This window comes from Schistocerca cancellata, chromosome 5 (genome assembly GCF_023864275.1).
Source record: "Schistocerca cancellata isolate TAMUIC-IGC-003103 chromosome 5, iqSchCanc2.1, whole genome shotgun sequence".
Taxonomy (NCBI): Eukaryota; Metazoa; Arthropoda; class Insecta; order Orthoptera; family Acrididae; genus Schistocerca; species Schistocerca cancellata.
The window spans coordinates 256,091,039-256,118,498 of NC_064630.1; the positions used below are offsets into that span (position 1 = coordinate 256,091,039).

Sequence of the window (27,460 nt, forward strand, 5' to 3'; positions counted from 1 at the left end):
AAGAGATGTGTTCCACAGTATCCAAGATGAAAAACTGCTCATAGTTCTTAAAAGTATGCATTTTGGATCGCGTACTTACTACACTTTTTTTCTTGTTTTGGTAGAAGGACCAAGTCCTCAAAGTCTGTAAAGGGAAGTTAGTTACACGCTGTATAACTGGGAAGTGATGTAAGTGACGCTTCAAGATTGTACCTCGACTATACGACGCATCGGGAATGTGAACACTGAAGACCGAACCGAATGGCAAAGCCATCAATTCGTGTGTTACCTTACGTAACCCTCCCAGTCAGTTGTGTGCTATTACATTGCCAGTTCTTTAAAAAAAATGTGTTGCCGAAACGGCTTAAGCGACTGTTAGTTCGTCAGAACAATCAATCAGTCTCACTAAAACTGACTATACGATACTTTAACATTTTTCTAGATGTTACAAATGGTGGCGTATCCATGGTATGCTGCAAGTGTGTTCTTTTTTCACAGTAAACGACCCCTCATTCATGCTCTTTACAACCATCACAAGAGCTCTGTTGCACCCCAGGTGGACATTATATGCTTAAAACCGTTGTCAAAATGTGATGAGTGAAAGAATTTTTTGTTAAATTACAAATGCTTCTCGATTTGTATAAAAATCGTCGCTATACCATTATGAATCCAAATTGAGTAACAAATCTTGGAACGCACTACAGCATGCAACGAACCTAAGAAAACTACATCCGTGGCGCTACTTGTTAGATCTTTTTGTCATACATAATGGTACTTTCGCACTTCGTGAAACGTTAAGCATGTAAAAACATGACATCATCGCGATCTGCGTTATCGGTTCCCAATGATGTGCCAAGCCGTGTCTAGAGAAATTCATAAAACCTCCATCGGGGCAAATTTACTACAGCATTCTGTGGGTCAAATCACCGATAAGCTAGTGCGTTACTGGACTTTGGAATTTGCTACATTTAGCAGATAACATGTGTGAGACGTGGGACTTAGGGAAAGCATGAAAAGGTGTGGACGGGGCCTAATCAGTTACCGTTGGTTGCACAGTAAACACGTACACTTTATTTAAGGAAATAATTTTTTCAAAACAGTAATTGAAAAAAATTGACTGCAACACAAGCTACACTGACAACTGAAGGCCTTATCAAGAATGAATTCAAAATTATTTGTCGGCTGAAGGCCACGAGCAATACTTCAGAACAATTAACGACTGAAGACCTGAATCACAAATGAGGAAGACAATTACGCTTTAAAAATACCAAAATAATTTTTAAACAATCTTTTTAAAAAAATTGACTTTAACAGAAGCTACACTGATGGCTGAAGGCCTTATTAAAAGCGAATTCAAAATTATTTGTCGGCTGAGGGCAATAAGCAATAGGAGTAATTTAAACAAAATATTATTTTTAAGCAATTGACACAATCAGACCAAATAAAATAGGGAGTGATCCACAGACAGTGCTCCAAGGATCGACGTGAGAAAAGTCCCTACAGCTGCGTAAGCGGTGAGACAGGCAGCCAAGAGTTATGCTCACGTAACAGGATGGCAACTCAAAATAGGGACATTTTAAACGCCGATCAATCCTCTTACGAAATCCATCTGACGTATGGTAACCAGTATAACGATGGAATAATTCAAGTGAGGGCGAAGTGAGAGACAGCACTTCGTCTTCAGAATCCAGTGTTTAAAACATCGAAAGGCAGAATGAACCTGTGGTGTCACCGCCAGACACCACACTTGCTAGGTGGTAGCCTTTAAATCGGCCGCGGTCCGTTAGTATACGTCGGACCCGCGTGTCGCCACTATCAGTGATTGCAGACCGAGCGCCGCCACACGGCAGGTCTAGAGAGACTTCCTAGCACTCGCCCAGTTGTACAGCCGACTTTGCTAGCGATGGTTCACTGACAAATTACGCTCTCATTTGCCGAGACGATAGTTAGCATAGCCTTCAGCTATGTCATTTGCTATGACCTAGCAAGGCGCCATTACCAGTTACTACTGATGCTGTAAAACATGTACTGTCAAGAGCGATGTTCACCAATTATGGATTAAAGTTAAGTATTCCAGCAGCTACGTACTTTATTTGTTAGTCTCAGTTACTTTACCTGTTCCAGACCTCACGCCAGCCTGCGTGAGCTAAAACGCGTGCCTTTCGGCTTCCTCCTAGTGGATTGGCTGTCTAGCCAATCCACAACAGAACCATTACAACCAAGGTAGACAAAAGGAACCACAGTCCACACCGCAATCAAGGAGGCTGTCGAACAACACGTCATTCCGGACAGCATCGGTAAGACGAGGAAAAGTACACTGCCGCAAAAATACGCTAACCACCAGGGCAGGTAACTGGGGCGTTAACGGCCACTAGGCAGTAAAATACCGCTGGTTGCACTTCACCAAATAATAACACAAAATTCAAAAACTAATAACAGGCAGTAGAAGATGGCTAATAGATTCCGCCAACTCGACACGCTCCACTTGCTACTGTTCGTCTCACGGCGACGCTCGAGTAGCAACGCACGAACAAACGGCTTGGTCACCAAAATGGAGATTGCACTACTGGATTAATGTTCACTCAACTCAACGTGCTGTGTCCGGTGGACAACGAGATTGTGGCCCTCGCAACTACAGTCCCTCGATCCGGCAATGCCTGTGTGCCGCCAGCGGTCAAAACTTCACGTCCTTCCAAAGATAGTACTGGTACTAGATATCGATAAACGCTGCTGCTACCACTCGCGGACAGACAATGCTAGCAAACGTAGTGGCGCCCGTAGACAGAAGAAGAAAACGAGACACCACTACCCCTATTACACGATGCCAACCTACCAACGGCACCAACACGAGCCTCACACGGCTCAATGTGTATCGACATTTGCTCTTTTTTCATAGGGAATCACATAACTGGAAACTGTTAATAAAATATGCTAGGTTTTCAAGCCGTGCCAAATGCTTTATTGCCCACGAGCTTTCGGCAGAGATCTCCCCTGCCATTGTCATGTGACTGATTGTCGTGTGAACGCCGCTGCCGTGCTTAAGTAGCAGCGCCGCCGCCAGTGACATCATTGGCGCTCAGTCCCGCACCAAATGTGGCAATATTTTGGTGGCGCGTTCGCTGCGCCCGCTTCGAGTCCCCAATCACAGGATCCCAGGTTGTGCTCAGCTGCAATTCACCATCTTTATTGACGATGTTGTCTGATATTTTAATCTCTATAGCTTCATTAATTACGCTATCCCAGAAATCGCAGATCCGTTTAGTAATAGAAGTATTGCCGAATGTAATTCGGGTCTGTTTTCCAGTGCATGCTCCGCTAAAACTGATTTTTCGAGAAAACGTGGGAAGAAGCTCCTTTTATGTTCTATGCGGCGCTGTTCAATAGCGCGAACACCCAACTCCAGGTGTTCTACGGCCTACATCGTCTTTCACAGGCTTCATTAGTTGCCGGATCTTTGCTGGGGGCCTGAAGACTGTGTCGACTTTATTTTTCTTAAGCAGCCGGCTGACTTTCTCTATTATTGAGTCACAAAACGGTAAAAACGCAGTCTTCATCGTGTCTTCTTCGCAGGCCTTTAACTTTCACGGCTTAGATGAAACAGCTTGCGAAATTTGTTGTTGTTCGTTTTCCTCGAAAACTTTACGTTAAGTGGCTCAGTTCACTCCGTAAGTTTTAGGCGTCTGAAAAGTTTTCAACTCGATGTACCAAGATCCTCAGAACAGCCCGTTTCAGTGGTGGTTGGTGGTAGCTGGGGGCGTGACACCGATCCGTGTGAGTGGGCTTGCGATAAGCGCTGTGGCCGAGACACCCATCGGATTTACGGGGGACACGGGCGTCCAGGAACGGCAAACTGTACTTCTCTACTTCCAACGTGAACTTGATGTTTCGTGGCTGTCGTTGATGGATTCCAGGAACTCTTCCAGCTGTTCAGGCACGGCCTACATCTCAACAGGAAAGGGAATGGGAAGCTGGCTGGGGTAATAGCAGGAAATTTAAGGGGGGGGGGGGGGGAAGGCACTGCCATGAATGGTAAAATACCAGTGGTTACAGGTGTTGGAGCAGCACCTTTTTTAGGATAGGTAAGACAGAAAGATGTCAAGTTCTACAAGAGGTCAGGATTGAAATAAATCCTCAGTTTAGGAAAGAAATTAAACAGCACAATTCTAGCACATTGGATCACCAATCACAGCTGTCAATTATACATTTTCACCAATCACCAGAAATTTTATCTCCACCAAGTTGTATCTCAGTCCTAGGAAATTGCATTGATGAATTAAAGTCACCCAACCCAGTTGACATAATCTGCCTCTCTGAACACCATGTGACCAGTGGTATAGGAACTAGGCCTAAGCACAATGAGAAACTCAGACAGGAGAGTACTGCAAATGTTAGAATAAGGAAAGGTTCTCATAAAAGTATAATTAAAAATAATGTAAGTATATTTCATCAAAATATTGGGAGTTTAAAGAATAAAAAAGATGAGCTTCTGGTTTGTTTAGAAGATTTAGAAGCTGAGGATGAAATAGATATAGCATGCCTGTCTGAGCATCACATTGTTACTGATATGGATAAGGTAAATGTAAATGGATATAAGCTCTCTGCACATGTAATGAGAGAAAATATGGAGAAAGAAGGAGTTGCCATATATGTCAAAAGTTAACATTGTGCAAAAAGTATAGAAACAAAAAAGTTTTGTGTAGAGAAACATATAGAAGCATGTGCCTGTGAGCTTAAATTAAATAAAGGTACATTTATAATTGTAACTGTATATAGGTTCCCATCAGGAAATTTTCATCTATTTCTGAAAAATTTGGACTCCTTGTTGTGCTATCTGTCAGACAGGGGGAAGCAAATTATTATTTGTGGGGACTTCAATGTAGATTCTCTGAAAGAGGGTAATCGGAAAAATGACCTTGAAATATTACTCGGTTCTTTCAATATGACACCCGTTATTGATTTTCCTACTCGGGTGGTAAAGGATAGCAGCTCACTGATAGATAACTTCTTTACAGACCAAGATAAGTTTAACCAGATAAATGCTCAGGCTGTTGAGAATGGCCTTTCTGATCATGGTGCACAGCTAATTACAATGTATGACATAGCTCCATTCAGCAATACTAAACAGTCCTCCAAAGTAGTACGTATATATAATTTATTTCATGACATTTTTGTAAATGCATTTGAAAACTGCTTCCCCAAGAAAATAGTTAAATATACTCGTAAGAAACCTTGTAACAAACCATGGCTTACTAAGGGTATAAAAATATCTTGTAACCAGAAAAGGGAAATGTATCTACAGCAAGAAAGAGTGGTGACCCAGAAACTATCAAACATTATAAAAACTACTGTGTTATATTAAGAAAAGTTATTAAAAAATCCAGAAGTATGTGTATCATGTCTGAAATCAGCAACTCTGATAATAAAATTAAAACAATTTGGAATATTATTAAAATAGAAACAGGTCAACCAAGAGCACAGGAAGACAGTATTACCATTAAATTGAATGAAAACTTTACAAACAAAAAGTCAGAAGTTGAAAATATTTTTAATAATCATTTTCTAAATGTTGTGGATATAGTAGGATCCAGGTGTTCATTAGAAGATGCTGGGCTGTTAATGGAAGAGGCCATACCTATGCAATTTGATACAATTGAAATCTCACCCACTTCTCCCTCTGAAATTAGGAAAATAATAAACTTGCTTAAAAGCAAAAACTCACATGGAATTGATGGCATTTCCAGCAAAATACTAAAAGCTTGTTCTCAACAGATAAGTAAGATTCACAGCCACCTGTGTAATAGCTCTCTGGAACAGGGCATTTTCCCTGATAGACTGAAATATGCTATTGTTATACCTTTGCATAAAAAGGGGGATAGATCTGATGTCAACAATTACCGTCCAATCTCCCTTCTAACAGCTTTATCCAAAATTTTTGAGAAAGTAATGTATTCAAGAGTTGCTTCACATATCTGCAAAAATGAAGTACTAACAAAATGTCAGTTTGGTTTCCAGAAAGGTTTTTCAACAGAAAATGCCATATATGCTTTCACCAATCAAATTTTGAATGATCTGAATAACCGAACACCACCCATTGGGATTTTTTGTGATCTCTCAAAGGCTTTTGATTGTGTAAATCATGAAATTCTGCTAGACAAGCTCAAGTATTGTGGCATGAGTGGGACAGTGCACAAATGGTTTAATTCGTACCTAACTGGAAGAGTGCAGAAAGTTGAAATAAGTAGTTCTCATAATATGCAAAGATCAGCACATTCCTCAAACTAGGGAACTATCAAGAATGGGGTTCCACAAGGGTCAGTCTTGGGTCCTTTGTTGTTCTTAATATATATTAATGACTTGCCATTCTATATTCATGAAGAGGCAAAGTTATTTCTCTTTGCTGATGATACAAGTAAGGTAATCACACCTGACAAACAAGAATTAACTGATGAAATTGTCAATACTGTCTTTCAGAAAATTACTAAGTTGTTCCTTGTAAACGGACTCTCACTGAATTTTGATAAGACACAGTACATACAGTTCCATACAGTGAATGGTATGACGCCATTAATAAATATAGACCTTAATCAGAAGCATATAGCTAAGGTAGAATATTCCAAATTTTTAGGTGTGTCCATTGATGAGAGATTAAATTGGAAGAAACACATTGATGATCTGCTGAAACGTTTGAGTTCAGCTACTTATGCAATAAGGGTCATTGCAAATTTTGGTGATAAACATCTTAGTAAATTAGCTTACTACGCCTATTTTCACTCATTGCTTTCATATGGCATCATATTTTGGGGTAATTCATCACTGAGGAATAAAGCATTTATTGCACAAAAGCGTGTAATCAGAATAATAGCTGGAGTCCACCCAAGATCATCCTGCAGACATTTATTTAAGGATCTAGGGATATTCACAGTAGCTTCTCAGTATATATACTCTCTTATGAAATTTGTTATTAACAACCAAACCCAATTCAAAAGTAATAGCAGTGTGCATAACTACAATACTAGGAGAAAGGATGATCTTCACTATTCAAGATTAAATCTAACTTTGGCAAGAAAGGGGTGAATTATACTGGCACTAAAGTCTTTGGTCACTTACCAAATAGTATCAAAAGTCTGACAGATAACCAACAAGTATTTAAGAAGAAATTAAAAGAATTTCTGAATGACAACTCCTTCTACTCCATAGAGGAATTTTTAGATATAAATTAAGAAAAAAAGAAAAAAAACAAAAAATATTAAAAAAATAAAAAAATAAAAAAAACACAAAAAAGTTGTTATATTAACTTAAGTATGTTGTTAAATTAACTTAATTATGTCACGTATTGGAAAATTTGACTCGTTCCACATCATTACGAAATATCGTATTCATGATCCATGGAACTAGTATTAATCTAATCTAATCTAATCATGAGGCGATATCACGAAGGTATCGTCAACGTAGCGATAAAAACAACTAGGCTTTGCAGGAACCGTATCCAAGGCGGTGTCCTCAAAATGCTTCATACAGAGGTTGTCTACTGGAGCTAATCGGCTCCCCACCGTGACGCCGCTCTTCTGGTTGAAATGTTCTCCATCATGTAACAAATACGATGCCATCAGGATACGTTTAAATAAATCCATGATGGTGTCGTCAAAAAGCAGGGACAACAAGTCTACAGAGTCTGTGATGGGCACACACATGAATAGGAAAACCACATCAAAACTACCCATAATATCCCCTTCATCAAGGCATAGACATTTAATTCGATCGATGAAGTTCGTCATGTCCTTTATATGATGCGCACAATGTGCGTCGAAAGGAGGCTGGCCAAACGCTTTGCTAGCGTGTAGGTCAACGACCCGCCGGTGCTCACTATAGGCTTTACATCTACATCTATACTCCGCTAGCCACCAAGCAGTGTGTGGCGGAGGACACAATTCGCGCGAGTCATATTCCCCCCCCCCCCCCCCCCCTGTTCCACTCGAGGATCGCGCGAGGGAAAAACGACTGTCTGAACGCCTCAGAACGAGCTCTTATTTCCCTTATATTAGAATGGTGATCATTGCGCGATTTGAAAGTTGGCGGTAATAATATATGCTCTACATCCTCGGTGAAGATCGGATTATCGGATTTCGGAATTTAGTGAGCAGCCCCTTCTGTTTAGCGCGCCGTCTATCTGCAAGAGTGTCCCACTTCAAATTTTCTATGAGATTTGTAACGCTCTCGCGATGGCAAAATGCACCAGTCACGAATCTTGCCGCTCTTCTTTGGACCTTCGCAATCTCTTGAATCAGACCCAACTGGTAAGGGTTCCATACAGACGAACAATACTCCAAGACTGGATGAACTAAAGTATTTTAAGCAATTTCCTTTGTCGAAGGCCTGCATCACTTCAGGATTCTACCAATAAACCGCAATCTAGCGTTTGCTTTACCCGTTACTTGTGTAATCTGATGATCCCATTTGAGATCATTTCGAATAGTCACACCCAGATACTTGATGGACGTTACCGCTTCCAAAGACTGGGCATTTGTTTTGTAATCGTACATTAATGGGGATTTTCGCCTTGTTATACACAGTAGGTTACACTTACTAATATTGAGAGATAACTGCCAGTGATTACACCACGCATTTAATTTCTGCAAATCCTTATTGATTTGTTCACAACTTTCGTGTGATATTACTGTCCTGTAGACTACAACATCATCGGCAAAAAGTCTAAGGCCGCTGTCAATACCATCAAAGGTGTATCCTTCTTATGCACCTTTGGTAGACTTTAGAACGTGGGTGGTTTGGGTGCCTGACGAAGGAGGTTTTTGATAACACTCTCTTCCGACGACGACAGTTTGAGAATCTCTGAAGTCTTCCTATTTTGGAATTTGAGTCCCGAGGCAGCTTTTGGTACCTCCGTCGGATTTTCGCGTTATTTTCGGCACGTTGCATTAAGACGGCAGCAATGCCCTTGTCAGCTGGAAGGACGACGGTGAAAGGATAGTAGTGGAGAGCCTACGCTATTCCGAAGAATCAGCTGTAGCGGGACACGCACCGGAAACGGACACCAAATTGCATTCGACGATACTTCTATTATTAAACGGATCAGTAGCTTCTGAGCTAGCGTAATAAATGAAGCAATGGAGATCGAATTACCTGAAAGTACCCTCAATAAAGGCGGTGGACTGCAGCTGAGTACGACCTGTGGTCATGTGATTGTCGAGTTGAAGCTGGCGCGGCGGTCGCGCTACCAAAACAGTGCCGTTTATGGTCCGGGAAGGGCACCAGTGATGTCACTGGCGGCGGCGAGGCTATATACAGTACTGGCCATTAAAATTGCTACACCAAGAAGAAATGCAGATGATAAACGGGTATTCATTGGACAAATATATTATACTAAAACTGACATGTGATTACATTTTCACGCAATTTAGGTGCATAGATCCTGAGAAAGAAGTACCCAGAACAACCACCTCTGGCCGTAATAACGGCCTTGATACACCTGGGCATTGAGTCAAACAGAGCTTGGATGGCGTGTACAGGTACAGCTGCCCATGCAGCTTCAACACGATACCACAGTTCATCAACAGTAGTGACTGGCGTATTGTGACGAGCCAGTTGCTCGGCCACCATTAACCAGACGTTTTCAATTGGTGAGAGATCTGGAGAATGTGCTGGCCAGGGCAGCAGTCCAATATTTTCTGTATCCAGAAAGGCCCCTACAGAACCTGCAACATGCGGTCGTGCATTATCCTGCTGAAATGTAGGGTTTCGCAGAGATCGAATGAAGGGTAGAGTCACGGGTCGTAACACGTCTGAAATGTAACGTCCACTGTTCAAAGTTCCGTCAATGCGAAGAAAAGATGACCGAGAGGTGTAACCAATGGCATCCCATACTATCACGCCGGGTGATACGCCAGTATGGCGATGACGAGTACACGCTTCCAATGTGCGTTCACCGCGATGTCGCCAAACACGGATGCGACCATCATCATGTTGTAAATAGAAACTGGATTCATCCGAAAAAATGACGTTTTGCCATTCGTGCACCCAGGTTCGTCGTTGAGTACACCATCGCAGGCGCTCCTGTCTGTGATGCAGCCTCAAGGTTAACCGCAGCCATGGTCTGTGAGCTGATAGCCATGCTGCTGCAAACATCGTCGAACTGTTCGTGCAGATGGCTGTTGTCTTGCAAATGTCCCCATCTGTTGACTCAGGGTTCGGGACGTGGCTGCATGATCCGTTACAGCCATGCGGGTAAAATGCCTGTCATCTCGACTGCTAGTGATACGACGCCGTTGGGATCCAGCACGGCGTTCCGTATTACCCTCCTGAAACCACCGATTCCATATTCTGCTATGAGTCATTGGATATCGACCAACGCGAGCAGCAATGTCGCTATACGAATCCGCAATCGCGATAAGCTACAATCTGACCTTTATCAAAGTCGGAAACGTGATGATACGCATTTCTCCTCCTTACACGAGGCATCACAACAACGTTTCACCAGGCAACGCCGGTCAACTGCTGTTTGTGTATGAGAAATCGGTTGGAAACTTTCCTCATGTCAGCACGGTGTAGGTGTCGCCACCGGCGCCAACCTTGTGTGAATGCTTTGAAAAGCTAATCATTTGCATATCACAGCATCTTCTGCCTGTTCGTTAAATTTCGCGTCTGTAGCACGTCATCTTCGTGGTGTAGCAATTTTAATGGCCAGTAGTGTAAGTACGGCAGCGTTATTCACACGACAGTCAACACTTGACAATGGCAGAGGAGGTTTCTGCCGAAAGATCGTAGGGCAATAAACCACTTGACGCGGCTTGACACTGGGCAATATTTTACTAACGGACATCGCCGCATGAGCTGCATGCAGATGATGCTGCATTCGTACATAGCTGGAAACTGTACAGTACCAGACAGCACAGTAAGTTTTTGCAGAGCTTATTTAGACGATAAAACTAAGCCTCAAGTTACACATTCGAAAATAGGTAGTAGATAAGAAGGAAACTGAAAAGGATAATAATCAAAAGCCGTTTGAGAGAGTGCCAGCGTTTGTATGAGAAAACATCTAAGCTCAAATAAATGAAGTCCGCACTGTGTTTGCACAATAAACAACGTCTCGGCTACTGAAATGTGGAGAATACGTAAACTAATGGCGGGTTGCCAAGTTTTTCTTGATCACACGTTTGCACGAAATGTGATTTCAGAAGAGCTCCATTCGCGAGTTTGACAAAAGAATGAATACATTCAGAAACTGGATAGTAGGCAATATACTTCCTGCTACACTGAAGAAAAAAATCACAACACTAAAGAATAATTAATGTAAAGTAATGAAATTTCGGAAATACATTTGTGTGGGTAACATTGAAATGAAATGATCGTATGGCACTGTTGGCCGGGAGACCCCATTCGGGGTTATTCGGCCGCCGTATTGCAAGTCCTTTTATGGCGACGCCACATCGGCGACTTGCGAGTCAATGATGATGAAAATGATGATGAAGGACACACAACACCCAGTCCCCTGCCGGGAATCGAACCCGGGCCTCCTGTGTGGTAAGCGGTAACGCTACCGCTACGCTACGGAGGCGGACTGGGTAACATTATTTAATGTCAATAAGAGATAAGCCATTGCAAATGTGAAATCCTGGTACCTTAACAACCGATGTAACCGCCAGAATGTTGAATGCAAGCATGTAAACGTGCGTGCATGGTGTTGTACAGGTGCCGGATGTCAGTTTGTTAGATGGAGTTCCATGCCTGTTGCACCTGGTTGCTCGAGGCTGTTAATGCTGTTTGTGGATGACGCTGTAGGTGTCGCCCGATGATGTCCCACATGTGCTCGATTGGAGGCAGATCTGGTGATCCAACAGGCCAAGGCAACATGTCGACACTCTGTAGAGCATGTTGGTTTACAACAGCTGTATGCGGGCGAGCGTTATTCTGCTGGAAAACACCCCCTAGAATGCCATTCATGAATGGCGGCACAGGAGGTCGAATCATCACATTTGCAGTCAGAGTGCGTGGAATAACCACGAGAGTGTTCCCGCAGTTGTACTAAATCGCACCTGAGACGGTAATTCCAGGTGTAGTTTGTAATGGTCGCCTGGTCGTAGATATTGCTAATTGCTATAATCGCACTATTTCACTCCCATTTACGGAGCTTGTTAGCACTTGATGTTAGGTTGGCGCCATTAAAATGCATTGTGTTGTGGTAATCGCTGCTACTTGCTGGATCGCTGCTGTGTCTCGATGCTGATGCTGGCTCTAAATCTGGTTGTCTAGGGTTAAAACATGAGGTCCCGTGTTTTTCATGTGCTTTTGATGATAAAGAACGAGCGAAACCAACAAATATGTAAACTTCAAATATTTATTACTCTGGTGGCCATCCTAATTCCACTGTCCACCAAAGACCATGACACAACACAAAGTAGTACTTCCTTTACATGTTCTTGGCATTGTTTATCCACCTCAAACAATAACACACAAACACACTTTACCAAAGTGACATTCCGACTGCCTCTCGACCCTTCTTGCTGCTTGTATTTATAACATTGTCAAAGAACTACTAAAAAGAGATATAGTTTATAAGTCACATGTACATCTGTTATCATAATTTGTGCAGAAAAGTTATTAATTTGCATCGAGTGACATAATTTAACATGTTATTAAAATGACAGACAGATTTGTTGACTTGACAGAATAATTCTTTGTTACAAAAAGGCCGTTTTTTAGAAGTTTGTCAATTGACTTCTCTAATTTGCATACATAAGTAAATAACATGAATTATTAAGAATTACATTGGTTTTCGTCTAAAATAGGATTGCTTACGTGAATACTGAGTGAAAACGCTCCTAGTGAACAAATAGGTTTCACTGGGTGATTTTTATTTAAGGAGATCCAAAATACCTAAGTTGGCCACTATTTTTCGTACTTCATATTAATTATTTAAGATGAACTTAGTGTTTTTACATGATGACATTTGCTGTATCAGTGATCGAGTGATATAAACTTTTGTGTGGGTCAGTTACTCAGTATAATTTAATGGGTTGACTGTTTATGCAGACATGTTATGCAATCATTGTTAACATACACAATAACTTTTCTATAATCATAAATACTCGTTAAACTGGTTGAATTTGGAGGGTATCGCATACTTCGGTAAAGTAAAGCCTTTAATATGTTCCGTTACAAGTTCCAGCTTGTATAGCACGCAGACAGGTTGGTTGCAGGCCTCAACTGGACTCGTTCTAACCAACACACGGCCATAATTGGCACTGAGTCAAAACCAACTTTCAACACGACTGATCTCCACCCTGCCCTCCAATGAGCTCTCGCGTGACACCACTGAAGTCGCAAATGGCGGGGGTTTGGGGTCAATGGAATGCACGCAACAGGGCAGAGGTAATATCCGGCGTTCCCCAAGGAAGTGCTACAGGCCCTCTATTGTTCCTGATCTATATTAACGACATAGGAGACAATCTGAGTAGCCTTCTTCGATTGTGTGCAGGTGATGCTGTCATTTACCGTCTTGTAAAGTCATCGGATGACTAAAACGAATTGCAAAATGATTTAGATACGATATCTGTATGGTGCTAAAAGTGGCAGTTAACGCTGAATAAGGAAAAGAGTGAAGTTATTCACATGAGTACTAAAAGAAATCAGCTAAATTTCGATTACGCGATAGGTCACACAAATCTGAAGGCTGTAAATTCAACTAAATACTTAGGGGTTACAATTACAAATAACCTAAATTGGAACGATCACATAGATACTATTGTGGGTAGAGCAAACCAAAGACTGCGATTCATTGGCAGAACACTTTGAAGGTGCAACAGGTCTACTAAAGAGACTGCTTACACCGCGCTTGTCCGCCCTATTCTGGAGTATTGCTGTGCGGTGTGGGATCCACATCAGGTGGGACTGACGGATGACATCAAAAAAGTTCAAAGAAGGGCAGCTCGTTTTGTATTATCGCGAAATAGGGGAGATAGTGCCACAGACATGATACGTGAATTGGAGTGGCAATTATTAAAACAAAGGCGTTCTTTGTTGCTACGGGATCTTCTCATGGAATTTCAGTCACCAGTTTTCTCCTCCGATAGCGAAAACATTCTGTTGGCACCCACCTACATAGGAACAAATGACCATCACGATAAAATAAGAGAAATCAGAGCTCGCACAGAGAAATTTAAGTGCTCGTTTTTCCCGCGTGCCGTTCGAGAGTGGAACGGTAGAAAGACAGCATGAAGGTGGTCCATTGAACCCTCTGCCAGGCACTTTATTGTGAATAGCAGAGTAATCACGTAGATGCAGATGTAGACATGCCATCGAAGTAACAGAATTGTAACTATTCGTTGTGTCACTGTGGTGCCTACGGCTGCTCAGCTTGCTGCTACAGATGCAGTACGACGCACCAGAGCCATACGCCGAAGACGATTGTCTTCCTTCTCGGTAGTGCCACGTGGCCGTCCAGAGCCCGGTCTTAGCGACCGTACATTCTCGTGAACGCCGCTGACAGCAGTCATGTATGGTGGCTACATTCCTGCGAAGTCTTTCTGCGATATCACGGAAGGAACCTCGTTCAAACTTAGTGAAGTGTAGATATTGGCTTCTTTGTCGCCTTTGAGGCATTCTTGACTGACATCAACTCACCATGTCCAATCTCAAATGCAACTAACACTCACAACCGGTACAGCGCGTATTTAAAGCAAACCTGATTTGAATCCTCACAGTGGCAGCTACTAGCGCCACTCTTACGCGAAATTTCAATAGGCGTCATCTTTCAGATGTAGGAACTCGCCTACCAACTTTCGTTTACATGGCACAATCCCTTCCTGCTGTTACGATTCTTCTTCCCTCATTGTAGTTTGTTACCTGTATCAGTGAAAAAGGAAACTAGGCACTGAAAAACTGTTGCTAATGACCTCATGTTTGAGCAGTAATAACCTTGACACATCGACGAACTAGTTTAATAAAGGGAGCTATTGAAATAAAAATTACCGCAAACGCCCTGAATAGAGACGGTGGCTTGCAGCTCAGCGCTGCGTGGGATCTAGCGATCGCGCGGTTGAAGAGGGCACATCGAACGCCGACTCAAAACACGCCCATATATGGCAATGTCACGGGCACCAGTGACGTCACAGCCGACAGCTAGCGTATATAAGGGCGCACCAACAGCCGACTGGCAGTCATACCACTTGACAATGGCGAAGGCGTGCTTGGCCGAAAGCTCGTGTAGCGTTAAGCAATTGACGTGGTTGGAAACCCGAGAATATTTTATTCAGTTTATATCATTGCATAAATTCTAGGGAAAGACTGCTGGATAACGAAAGAATGGAAAATTTTTATGCATCTGTTGCTGTTTGAATTTTTGCCTTCGATGTAGAAAATCTGAGAACTTTAAGACCGCTGGTCTTTCCTTTCAGAAAGCTAGTTATCGGCGCCTCGATTCAAGACGATAGTCTAACTTGTCAAAAAAGGAGTCGACGGTGTTCTGGTTCAGTAAAATTTCAATATTACTTTAAATTTTCGATTTCATTATAGCTGCTTACCATTATTGCTGATTAACTGCCAAGATGGAAACCAATAATTTATCCAACACTGAATTCGTGGCCTTGGTACTTCGTGTTAAAATTACACGCACAATAATATACTATTCTTTTAAACGCATGGATGCTCTGAGTGCAATCATAATTGTGTACTAGTTGAGACGTACTTGATAAACATCATGACCTAATGCAGCAGTGCGGCAGCGTCGGAGCTGTGATGTATACTGGGTGTTTATTTTAACGTGAGACAACTAAATATCTCGAAAACTGAGCGTCGTACCACAAAAATGTTCTAGGTGAAAAGTTAATATTAGTAAAGGGGACATTGTGCCACAACCAGCCACATCCTAACCTCCCGTCAAGCGTGGATGTGGTTAACTTTGTATTTTCAAATGGCCCCTCCCTCCCCTTTTTAACTCCATACACGGATTCTACGCCAAAAAAGTGCTGTTTACTCAAAGCATTGTTTCCCTTTCGTGATAGATGACGCTCTTATCTGCAAATATCAAGTGTGCCTGTTTTTGCAATTACGAACCGATGCATTAGATTCTACATTTCATTTACGATGTAAATGTAAACCTTTGGGTTCTAACAGTTGATACTGATGTTCAAACATTATTTGAGTGTTGCAAATATGTACATACAAATAATTTGGCTAGACATTGACATTTCTGGTAAATGAGTTACTTGTATGACAATATAGTTTTCAATTTCCTACGGAGTTAATTGCGGTGAGTCTCCAAACCATCGGAATGCTCGATTTCGGAGGCTGCCCTCGAACCCCACCATCACAGTGACCAATTTCGTTGCCGGGTTTCTTCCAACCGGGCTAACTCTCGCGCTGATCTCTAGGCGGCAAGCGACGGAATACAAATCACAGCCATTGTAATAAGGTAAACTATCGATAACGTGGAAGTGACAGGTGTACCTTCCATGTTTACTCACCGAAATCAAGCACCCCAATGGTGAGCGGCGAGGGAACTCTCCGAAATCAAGCACACCAATAATGAGAGGCAAGATATGAAGAAACCCAATGGGAACAAAAAACTAATAAATTCACGCCGTTGTTCCTGGATGGTGCTAAACGTAGTTTCTGACCAGACACAGAAGCGGCTAATCATATCGCACAATACAATCAAGTTTGCAACTCTAAACTAAATTTAGAACATAAACATCAACCATTAGAACCCAAAGGTTTGCATTTACACCGTAAATGAAATGTAGAATCGAATGCGTCGTTCTTAATTGCAAAACAGGCACATTTGATATTTGTCGATTACAGCGCTATTTGCCACGAATGGAAAACAATAATTTGAGTATTCCGCACGTATTTTTTGGAGTAGAAACTAAATAAAAATATCTGATATAGAGGGCCGTATTTTTTGACTGAAGTGACTTAGAAGCTTATAATTTTTACACTTCCTGGGAATCAAAACCTTAATGTATGAACTAAATTTGTACTTGATATCTCTACCCGTTCCTGAGGAAAAGTGTTCTTAATAGTTATAGAGACAGGCAGACAGACGGACACACAACAGGACAATCCTATAAGGTGATTCTTGAGTTTCTCCCGGCGTATTTGATAATCAAAATATCCACGGGTGTGCTTCCGGTCTATAGTGTCCAACGGGCACAATATTTCGGCGATGATGGTGACATGTGTGATCACCGAAATATTGTGCCCGTTGGACACTATAGACCGGCAGCACACCCGTGGATATTTTGATAATCCTATAAGGGGTCCGTTTTTAACAGACTCAGGCACAGAACTCCAGTAAAAGTATTCAAGGAATTTCCTTTGCAGTCTAATGTTTGTTTAGGCACTAATTTCGATGATGCTGTGGAAAGGGGGATGAGTAGCAGTTGACATCTGACTGCATTTGAGGATAATGATCTCAGTAAGGCTGGAGCCCGCTGGCCTAGGGCATAAGCTGCCTCTGTTGCCTGTTGCGTAGGCAACCCACATCACTGACTTTCTTCGCTGGGAACATAAAATCAGGCGCACATTATGCGACGACCTTTCGCAAAGCGAATTACTTCCACATTCGCCCTTCACGTGAATACAACTGTCGTAAGGAGTGGTGGCGGAAGGTGTACTTGCCGGCTCGATTCCGTGCATCTCGACACTTATCGCCATCACTGCGTCGATATACATCTAAAATGACTCTGCGCATAGAAGTTCGACAATTTGGCGGGAACCATCGAGTAGCAATGACAATTTGCATTGTTTCAGGAGGCGCGCTTTGGTAGGCCAATGGTCAAGCCAATTGGTCATAAAGAGCAGGATATCCAGGTTCAACTACTGCTCCCGCCACAAATTTCCATGTCACCCATTTTCATATGAAACTGTACAAAACAACAACAACAACAAAATGGTTCAAATGGCTCTGAGCACTATGGGACTTAATATCGGAAGTCATCAGTCCCTTAGTACTTAGAACTACTTAAACCTAACTAACCTAAGGACATCACATACATCCATGACCGAGACAGGATTCGAACCTGTGACCGTAGTAGTCGCGTGGTTCCGGACTGAAGCGCCTAGAACCGCTCGGCTACCGCGGTCGGCTACAAAACCACAAACTCAGTTATTGACCCAAGACATTATCGTTAGTTCTGCCCAAATAATACTAGCCTCACGACTAAAGGTAATATCTACATTATTGACTTGCTATAGAATTAGAGAATGACCCAGCTATATTGTCAATTCAATCAATCTGAAATAATATCCATCTTTTAGTTTTGCATTTGGACGGTATTGAAGGTGACATAATAACAAAAATATAATTTCTGATTTTTTAGAGCTCTAGACATCAATTTTTAGTTGTGACGGGATTTAGAATTGTCACTCAGCATTTGGGGACGGACTCCTCGGATGTGAAGCGGTGTCACGCAACACTGTTAGGAACCTACACAGGTTGCTAAAACCTACACGGGTTACTCGTACTTAGCGCAGGGTGTAAGGAGATTATGTGGAATACATCAGTTTTAAAATTCAACTTACGTCAATTATTTGCCTTTTAGTTGTGTGGTGTGTGAATTTCTCATGGGAAACGAACTTTAGATGAATGTACTAGAGGAATTTAAAAAGTGCGTTACGCACTATGGTGGCAGGGCAAGAAACTTTTATTGAATGCTGCAATAAACTTCAAAGTGGCACTGATACATGACACTATTTATTATCACAATTACCAAGTCTCTATAAATAACAGTCGGAATGTCCTACCTATCGTCCAATTCCTCGAAGATAAGATGTCCGCTCCTTGGTGACGAAACCATTGGAGAGCCGCTGTGTGAACGTCCTCATCGTTGGAAATCTCTTCCCCCCGCCCCCAGACGTTCTCTCAGCTGGACGAAATGATGGACCTCCCACGACGCAAGGTCTGCACTGCAGGGCGGGTCAGCATCACCCGCATCTGTGCAGCCTTGGTCAAACGTTGGCAACATTTCACTACTGCTGGACGCGAAATTGTTGTTGTGGTCTTCAGTCCAAAGACTGGTTTGATGCAACTATCTACCTGTGAAGGTTTCTTCAACTCCGAGTAACTATTGCAACTTACATGCCTCTGAATCTACTTACCGTATTCATGTTCTCCCTCCACGATTTTTAACCCCCACGCTTCCCTTCAGTAGTAAGTTGGTGATCTCGTGATGCCTCAGAATGTGTCCTACCAACCGATCCTTTGTTTTTGCCAGGTTGTGCCACAAATTGCCCTTCTCCCCGATTCTATTCACTACCTCCTCATTAGTTACGTGATCTACCCATATAATCTTCAGCATTATTCTGTAGCATCACATTTCAAAAGCTTCTATTCTCTTCTTGACTAAACTGTTCATTGTCGATATTTCACATCCATATGTGGCTACATTACAAACAGATATTTTCGGAAAAGACTTCCTGACACTTAAATCTATACTCCATGTTCACATATTTCTCTCCTTCAGAAACGCTTTTCCTGCTATTGCTAGTATACATTTTATATCCTCCCTACCTCGACCATCATCAGTTATTTTGCTTCCCAAATATCAAAACTAATTTACTTCTTTAAGGGTTTCATTTCCTAATATAATTCCCTCAACATTACCTGATTTAATTCTACTACATTCCATTATCCTCGTTTTGCTTCTATTAATGTTTCTTCTTTCAAGACACTGACGGTTCTGTTCAGCTTCTCTTCCAAGTCATTTGCTGTCTCCGACAAAACTACAATGTCACCGGCAACCTCAAAGTTTTTGTTTCTTCTCAATGGACTTCAAAATTTTTCTTTTGTTTCCTTTACTGCTTGCTCAATATACAGATCAAATAACATCGGGGATGAGCTACAACAGTGTCTCATTCCCTTCTCAACCACTGCTTCCCTTTCGTGCCCCTAGACTCTTACAACTGACATATCGTTTCTGTACAAATTGTAAATCGCCTTGTGCTCCCTCTGTTTTATCCCTGCCACCTACACATCCCCAGAATGTCTGCCTGCTTAGTTGTTTGGTAACGTGTTTGCCTATTATGCAGCGGGCTCGGGTTCGATTCCCGGTTGGAGATTTTTCTCCGCTCATGGACTGGGCGTTGTGTTGTCTTCATCATCCTTTCATCATCATCACCGATACGCAAGTCGCCCAATGTGTCGTCGCCTGAAACAAGACTTGCAACTCAGCGGCCGAACTTCCTCGGATGGGGCCTCCCGGCCAACAATGCCACCGGATCATTTCATTTTCCATCGCCAGAATTTCACGATGAAGTTGCGTGCAGTTTCTGGCGTTTTGCCTACGAGAATCTTACTGTTCCGCATACTCCAACTTCAGAGTACATATCCAATTGCCGCGTCATGTCACTCGCACACTGTGATGCACACTCAGAGCATGTCCTCTCCTCTAGCAATACGTCACTCTACATTTACATGACTATTGAGCAACTCACACGTAAGTGCGTGGCAGAGGATTCGTCGAAGCACTTCCATTCTGTTTCTGTACCGTACCTCTCTCGAACAGCGCGCGGGAAAATGAACACTTAAATCTACCTATGCGAGCTCAGATTTCTCTTATTTTATTACAATGATCATTTGTACCTATGTAGGTGGGTGTTAAAAAATGTTTTTGGATTTCTAGAAGAAAGTTGGAGTTTGAAATTCGGTGAAAAGGTCTCTCCGTGAAGAAAAATGCCTTTGTTGTTATGACAGCCACACGAGCTGGCGGATCATGCCCGTAACACTCTCTCCCATATTTCGAGATAATACAAAACGAGCAACCCTTCTTTGAACTTTTTCGATGTCCTCCGTCAGTCCCATATGATGCGGATCTCACACCGCACAGCAATACTCCAAAAGAGGGTGGACAAGCGTGGGCCGGCCGGAGTGGCCGTGCGGTTCTAGGCGCTACAGTCTGGAACTGAGCGACCGCTACGGTCGCAGGTTCGAATCCTGCCTCGGGCATGGATGTGTATGATGTCCTTAGGTTAGTTAGGTTTAATTAGTTCTAAGTTCTAGGCGACTGATGACCTCAGAAATTAAGTCGCATAGTGCTCAGAACCATTTGAACCATTTTTTGACAAGCCTGGTGTAATCAGTCTCTTTAGTAGAACTTCTGCATATTCTAAGTGCTCTGCTAATAGACTTTGGTCTGCTCTCCCCACAACATTATTTATGTGATCGTTGCAGTATAAGTTGTTTTGTAAAAATCATTATTCCTTGTTATTTAGTTGGATTGACAGCCTTTAGATTAATGTGGTTCATCGGCTAAGCGAAGTTTAACGGATTCCTTTTCGTACTCATGTGGATGACCTAATTTAGGGTCAACTGACACATTTCGCACCATAGAAATGTCAAAATCATTATGCACATAGTTTTGATCATCTGATTACTTTCCGAGACAGTAAATGGCAGTATCATCTAACACCATTCTAAGAGGACTACTTCATTTATATGGATTAAAAACAGCAGAGGGCATGTAATACTTCCTTAGGGAACGCTCGACATTACTTCTGTTTTACGCGATGACTTCCCGTCAATGACCGCGAACTGTAACATTTCAGACACGAAATAACGAATCCAGTCATACAACTGAGACGATACTCCACAGGCATTCAATTTTATTAGAAGGTGCTTGTGAGGAAACGGTATCAAAAGCCTTTTGGAAATCTAGAAATATGGAATCAATTTGAGATCCCCTGTTGATAGATCCCATTACTTCGTGTGAATAAAGATCTACTAGTGTTTTACAAGAACGATATTTTCTGAATCCCTGTTGAATGTATATCAATAGATCGTTTTCTTCGAGGTAATTCATAATGTTCGAACACAATACATATGTTCGAAAATCCTACTGCAAATTGGCGTCAGTTATATGGGTCTATAATTCACAGGATTACACTTATTTTCTTTCTTGGGTATTGGTGTGACCTGTTCAACTTTCAGGTCTTTAGGTACGGATCTTTCGTCGAGGGAACGGTTATATATGATTGTTAAGTATGGAGCTATTATATCAGCATACACTGAAAGCAATCTTGTTACACAGTGATGTTAACGTGGGACGACATGTGTAACATATCTTCTGAATTCCCTATGCACAACGTGTGCGTACATTCTAGTTGTAGCGGATCAGATATAAATAGCAAGCGAGTAGCTAACCGTCTTATTTGCACTACAATAGAGATGAACCATTAATACTAGAAACGGTTTGCATATATGTCACCAAATTAACAAGGAAGAAAGGGCACTTGCTTAACCAAGATTTCAGTACATCCGACCATATTGCTGAATTTAAAGCGAGATCATATAACACATGGGTAGAAGCGTGTGAAGAAGCACAACGGAACAGAAGCTACCAGTACTATATGACTTATTGCTTTTGAAAAATGTGGTTTAAAGATTTCAAATGCGGTAAAAGGCACCTAACGTACGACACAAAGGTTTTTTGTCACCGCAGCAACTTGCCTGGTCAACTCGACAGGATGAAAGTGAGAGGCTTTCCAACTTCTTTGCGCGACTCAACTACAGAATTGGATGTGAAACATCTGTTCTTTCGTGTGAGCGGTGTTGTGAACAGCAAATCATACCGTCCAAGAGATGTAACACCAATTCTCCAGTAGTATGACCACTGTCATCACATGAGAATATACAACTTATAGAAATGGCCTTTACACGAGATTGTAACTCGCACATACGAGTGTATTCTCACGGACAGCTTCTCTGCCATTTCAGGTGCTAGTGCCATGTCTTATATACAAAAGGATGAAAAGACTCGTAGGCGCGGACTTCGGAGAAGATCTGTTTGAATTCCGGAGAAATGCAGGAACACGCGAGACAGTATTGTCCTTACGACTTACGTTAGAAGGCAGGTGAAAGAAAGGGAATACAGACGTCTAAAAGTGAGACTGAAGCGAAGTGCAAAGTGGCTAAGCAGGGATGGCTAAAGAGCGAATGCGAGGGTGTAGAAGCATACGTGACCTGGAGAAAGACAGATGCTGAGTATAGGAAAACTAGAAAGACCTTCAGAGAAAAGAGAAGCGGCTGTATGAATATCAGGAACTCAGGTGGCAGGCCAAAACAAAGCTAAGAAGGGAAATCTGAAAGTTGGAAGGAATATATAGAGGATCTATATAAGAGGAACAAACTTGAGGATATGATTATGGAAAGAGAAGAAACAGGAGGTGAAAATGAGATAGGAGATATGATATTGCGAGAAGAATTTAATAGAACACTGAAATACATAGGTGGAAACAAGGCTCTCGGAGTAGATGACATTACCTCAGAATTATTGAGATACTTGGGAGAGCCAACCGTGACAAAATTATTCCACCTGTTGTGCAAAATAAGTGAGACAGATGAAATACGCTCAGACTTCAAGAAGAATGTAGTAATTCCACTTCCAAAGAAAGCAGATGCTGACAGGTGTGAATACTACAGAACCATCAGTTTAATAATTCATGGCTGCAAACTACCGCCACAAGTTATTTCCAGAAGAATGGAAAAACTGGTAGAGCCGATCTTGTGAAGGTCAGTCTGGGTTCCGGAGAAATGAAGGAACACTCGAGTTAGTACTGACCCTACGACTTATCTCAGAAGATAGGTTGACGAAGGCAAACTTAAGATTGTACCATCTGTAGATTTAGAGGAAATTTTTGACAATGTCGGCTGGAATACAGTCTTTGCAATTCTGAGGGCAGCTGCGATAAAATAGAGGAAGCGAAAGATTATCTACAACGTGTTCAGAAGTAGAGTGTAGTTATAAGACACGAAAGGTGGACAACGTTTGAGAAGGGAATGGACAAGTTTGTAATCTCCGACGAACAAGCAATAAAGGAATCCAAGGAGAAATTTCTAAACGCAATCAAAGTTCAGGGAAATGAAATAAAAACTTTGGGATTTGCCTATGACATTGCAACTCTTTCTGACATTAAATTATTTGAAACATTAATTGAACGAAATGAATATTGTCTTGAAAATACGCGGTCGCAGGTTCGAATCCTGCCTCGGGCATGGATGTGTGTGATGTCCTTAGGTTAGTTAGGTTTAATTAGTTCTATGTTCTAGGCGACTGATGACCTCAGAAGTTAAGTCGCATAGCGCTCAGAGCCATTTGAACCATTTTTGAAAATACGTAATAAGATAAAGGTCCTCTAGTATGTAATGCAGTGTGCTCTGCCAGAATTCCAGACATGTTTTTTGTGAGTTAAATAACTGTTGCAAACACTGTCGACGAATCGGTGTTATTAATTGTTGTGTTGGTTGATGATTAATTGAAATACGCTTTTCGGAAGTTTAGACTCAAAAAACTTTAAACTCAAAAAACTTTGAACTATCCACTAAAACAGTGTTTTGCTTTTCGTCTTCTTCTACTAGACAGTGCCACAAGTTCCGCAAGGTTGTAGGCACAACGCATGTATAATGGAGGTTTAAATTTCCGAAACGCGCAACGGAAATTGAAATAAATTGTGACTGTTTACAGTAAAATTGTAATTTCAGTTGATATTCGTAACAATCACAGTAAAACCCAACCTAAAATATTAGCAATTATTCATGGTGTTATCCACACCAAAGTTGCTCTCTCAAATCTTCCCTTATTTCCTTATTAGTGTCAGGAACATGCGTTACGTTACAATAATAATAGCACAATTTGGTAATGACATCTTGCATTACGCAACACGTAATGCAATATTATATTTTATACACAAAGATAGACATTAAACGTGTTAGATAAACACGTAATGCAATATTATATTTTATACACAAAGATAGACATTAAACGTGTTAGATACTAACAACTGAATATCAAAATTTCACAGGCAAACTAACGAATCCTCATTTACACGCGAAATAACAAGAATATTTTCATACAATGATATGCTCGTAATTTGAATAATCCAATGACAATTGAACATGGCGCGTAACGTTAAAATTATGATGTAATACAATATTTACAAATTCAGGAACCCCACAAATTAGGCCATTTAGTGATCCTGGATTAGCTAATGCTAGATCGAGCGGTTTACAGCTAGCCGTTTCGTCACTGAGCAGGTTTGAATATGAAAAGATGGGAATGGCCTGTGTCGCAGCAAAACCTTTTCCATGGAGAGTAATCGGCTGGGGAAGGCCGCGCACATTTACATTTTTTTGCTGTGGTCGCGGTCATTAAGTAGAGGTCACTCACGGTGCCGCCTGTGGCAAAATGTTCAGCCTTTGAGTTGATTCTCGCAGAGAATTCTGTCCATTCATAGTGATACGAAGAAAGTTGAATCTCAGAACAGGTTTTTGAATGGAATGCCAAATGCGGCTCAGTCGTTTGTATTTGTGCGTTCACTTCCGATGTAGTCATAATGAGGTTAGGAGACATTTCGCAGCAAGAATCTCGCTGAATGAATCGACACTGCTCTGCCTATTTACACATTTAGTTACGCGACAGTTTGTCTGCTCCTCAGACTGCGTGCTGCTCCTCTCCTCTAGATATTTTCAACTGGGGGACTTTTTCGTTTGGTGCTCCTTCCAAGTATCGCTTCCAAATAATTAGTGCATTCTCTGCATTTTTAAGTTGTGACATTTGTCATGGACATAACATCTAATCCAGAACTAGATGACATATATTTCTTGTAAAGCAATTGACATATCTGCTGGAACGATTTGCCGTTTTCCCACAGCACTGCTTCAGCAAACTTGTCGTCAGTTTCTTTCAATTGTTTAACTGAAACTAATTGCTTACGGGGAAGAGCTCAAACCACCTCCTATCATTTCGGATCGTATAGTGAAAATCGCATCTTGTATCTTTACAGCTATGTCGATGAGATGTCTCTTGAAGTGTCAAACTGAAAGGAAGCTCAACATTAAATTTGTTACTGCTACTTTGGTATGATGAGATCGCTCCCGAACACTTTTATGACGAGAATACGGTTAGCGGGGTGGATTTCTTCGGAAGATATGATATTCTGATTACGATGCTAAATTCCTTTGGACTCTCCTCTCCAAAGAACTTTGCATTGTAATCAGAATGACAAAGGCGCTACAATATCGTATTAATCTGCCGATACTTTCAAGTACAACGTCTGACCTGTACGGGAATATACGTAATGAGTGTGCTAGTCCAGGTCGTAGACGCTTGGTTGACGACAAATGGAAGTTTGGGTGTCGTCGTGAGCCGTGCACGGATAGCCAAATAATAAGGCGACCGCTCGCAATACGCAGGAAATACGGGTTCGAGTCTCAGTCTAGTACAAATTTTCATGGTTGTCATTATTCACTGTTGCGAATACATTTAATGTTCTTAGGATGAGTTTAATGAAATTTCGAGTTTTGCCATTACTCTGGTAACTACTACAGTTTCGGATATAAAGTTGTATGAACTGCCACAAAACAACAGTGAGTTAGTCGATATGTGTTGTGATTAACTGCCCTAAGAATTCTGATTTTTAACTGCTGACTGCTCGAAATTCGCACCGTTCGCCACAGTATTCAGCGAACTGTTAAGTAATGTCATGGGATCTCTAGCGTACCGTTAGTCTCACGTCAGTAATGGACTCGTAAGTTACTGCAGTTTCGATTTTTGCTGTGTAACGAATAGAGCATGTTTCTTCTTGGCGCGCTTTCAGTTCCGAGCTGACGAAGTTCGTCGTCCACAACACAGATGGCGCGGGCGTCATCACCAATCCCCCACGTTCCTTGTTCTACATTTAGCCGCCAAAATAAGTTGTTTACTTCCACGAGGCTGCTGAAACTGGGAGAATGTGTAGTACATCTTTTGTGTTAATTTTCTCTCTTGCGCTCTCGGTACAATTACTGTAGTGGCATGCATCGCAACTGAGTGTGTTCCATCAGAGTACATGTTTATCATTGTCTAAACGAATAGCCGAAGAAACGACTATACCTAGTTTACACGAATTTACGGTCTATCACTATTTAGTGAGTGGTGATTTTATATTCGCTGTGCAGTGATTTACAGTTTCAGTGCGAAATGTGTTTCAAAGGCCACAACAGTTCACAATATGAAAATATTTTAACACCATCTGTCGCAAATATATGAAAGAGGAAACTGTGTCTCTACTTACAAAGCTGAATATTCTCTGTTACTCCACGTCGGTATTGCTTCCCGTTGTTTGTGAATACAAGTGACGCAGGTGTTACCTGACCAAGCGTTCGGTATTCGCTCTACTGACCACTTGCAGTGTTTACTCACACGCAGCTGGCAAAGACAGAGCATTAGAGCAACAGCAAGGTTAAGGGCCACGTGCGTGACTGCGCATTCTTTGTGCTCGTGAACTCGCGATGACGACCACGAAAGGACGTCAAAGTGATGAGCACAAGCGACAAGGCGCTCACAACGCAACAAAACTTGATTTTGTGTAAGAGAATTTCTGCTGTATTGTCTACGTTTATCGACTTCGCAGTGAATGGTTGAGAGTAACCTACAGGTTACCAGTAGCGTTCGCTTCCATTTAGACAGGCATATGGAGCGTAGCAAATGCAACTTTC

The 27,460-nt window shown here is 41.8% G+C and overlaps 1 protein-coding gene across 1 annotated transcript in view; it reads right to left on the reverse strand.

Annotated features, from left to right (window-relative positions):
• LOC126187372 (xenotropic and polytropic retrovirus receptor 1) overlaps window positions 1-27,158 on the reverse strand; it is a 304,308-nt gene extending 277,150 nt beyond the window's left edge. Inside the window, exon 1 of the mRNA XM_049928417.1 lies at window positions 27,037-27,158. The gene's annotated coding sequence lies outside the window, so the exon portion shown is untranslated. The remainder of the gene's footprint in view (window positions 1-27,036) is intronic.
• Window positions 27,159-27,460: the final 302 nt, after the last annotated feature.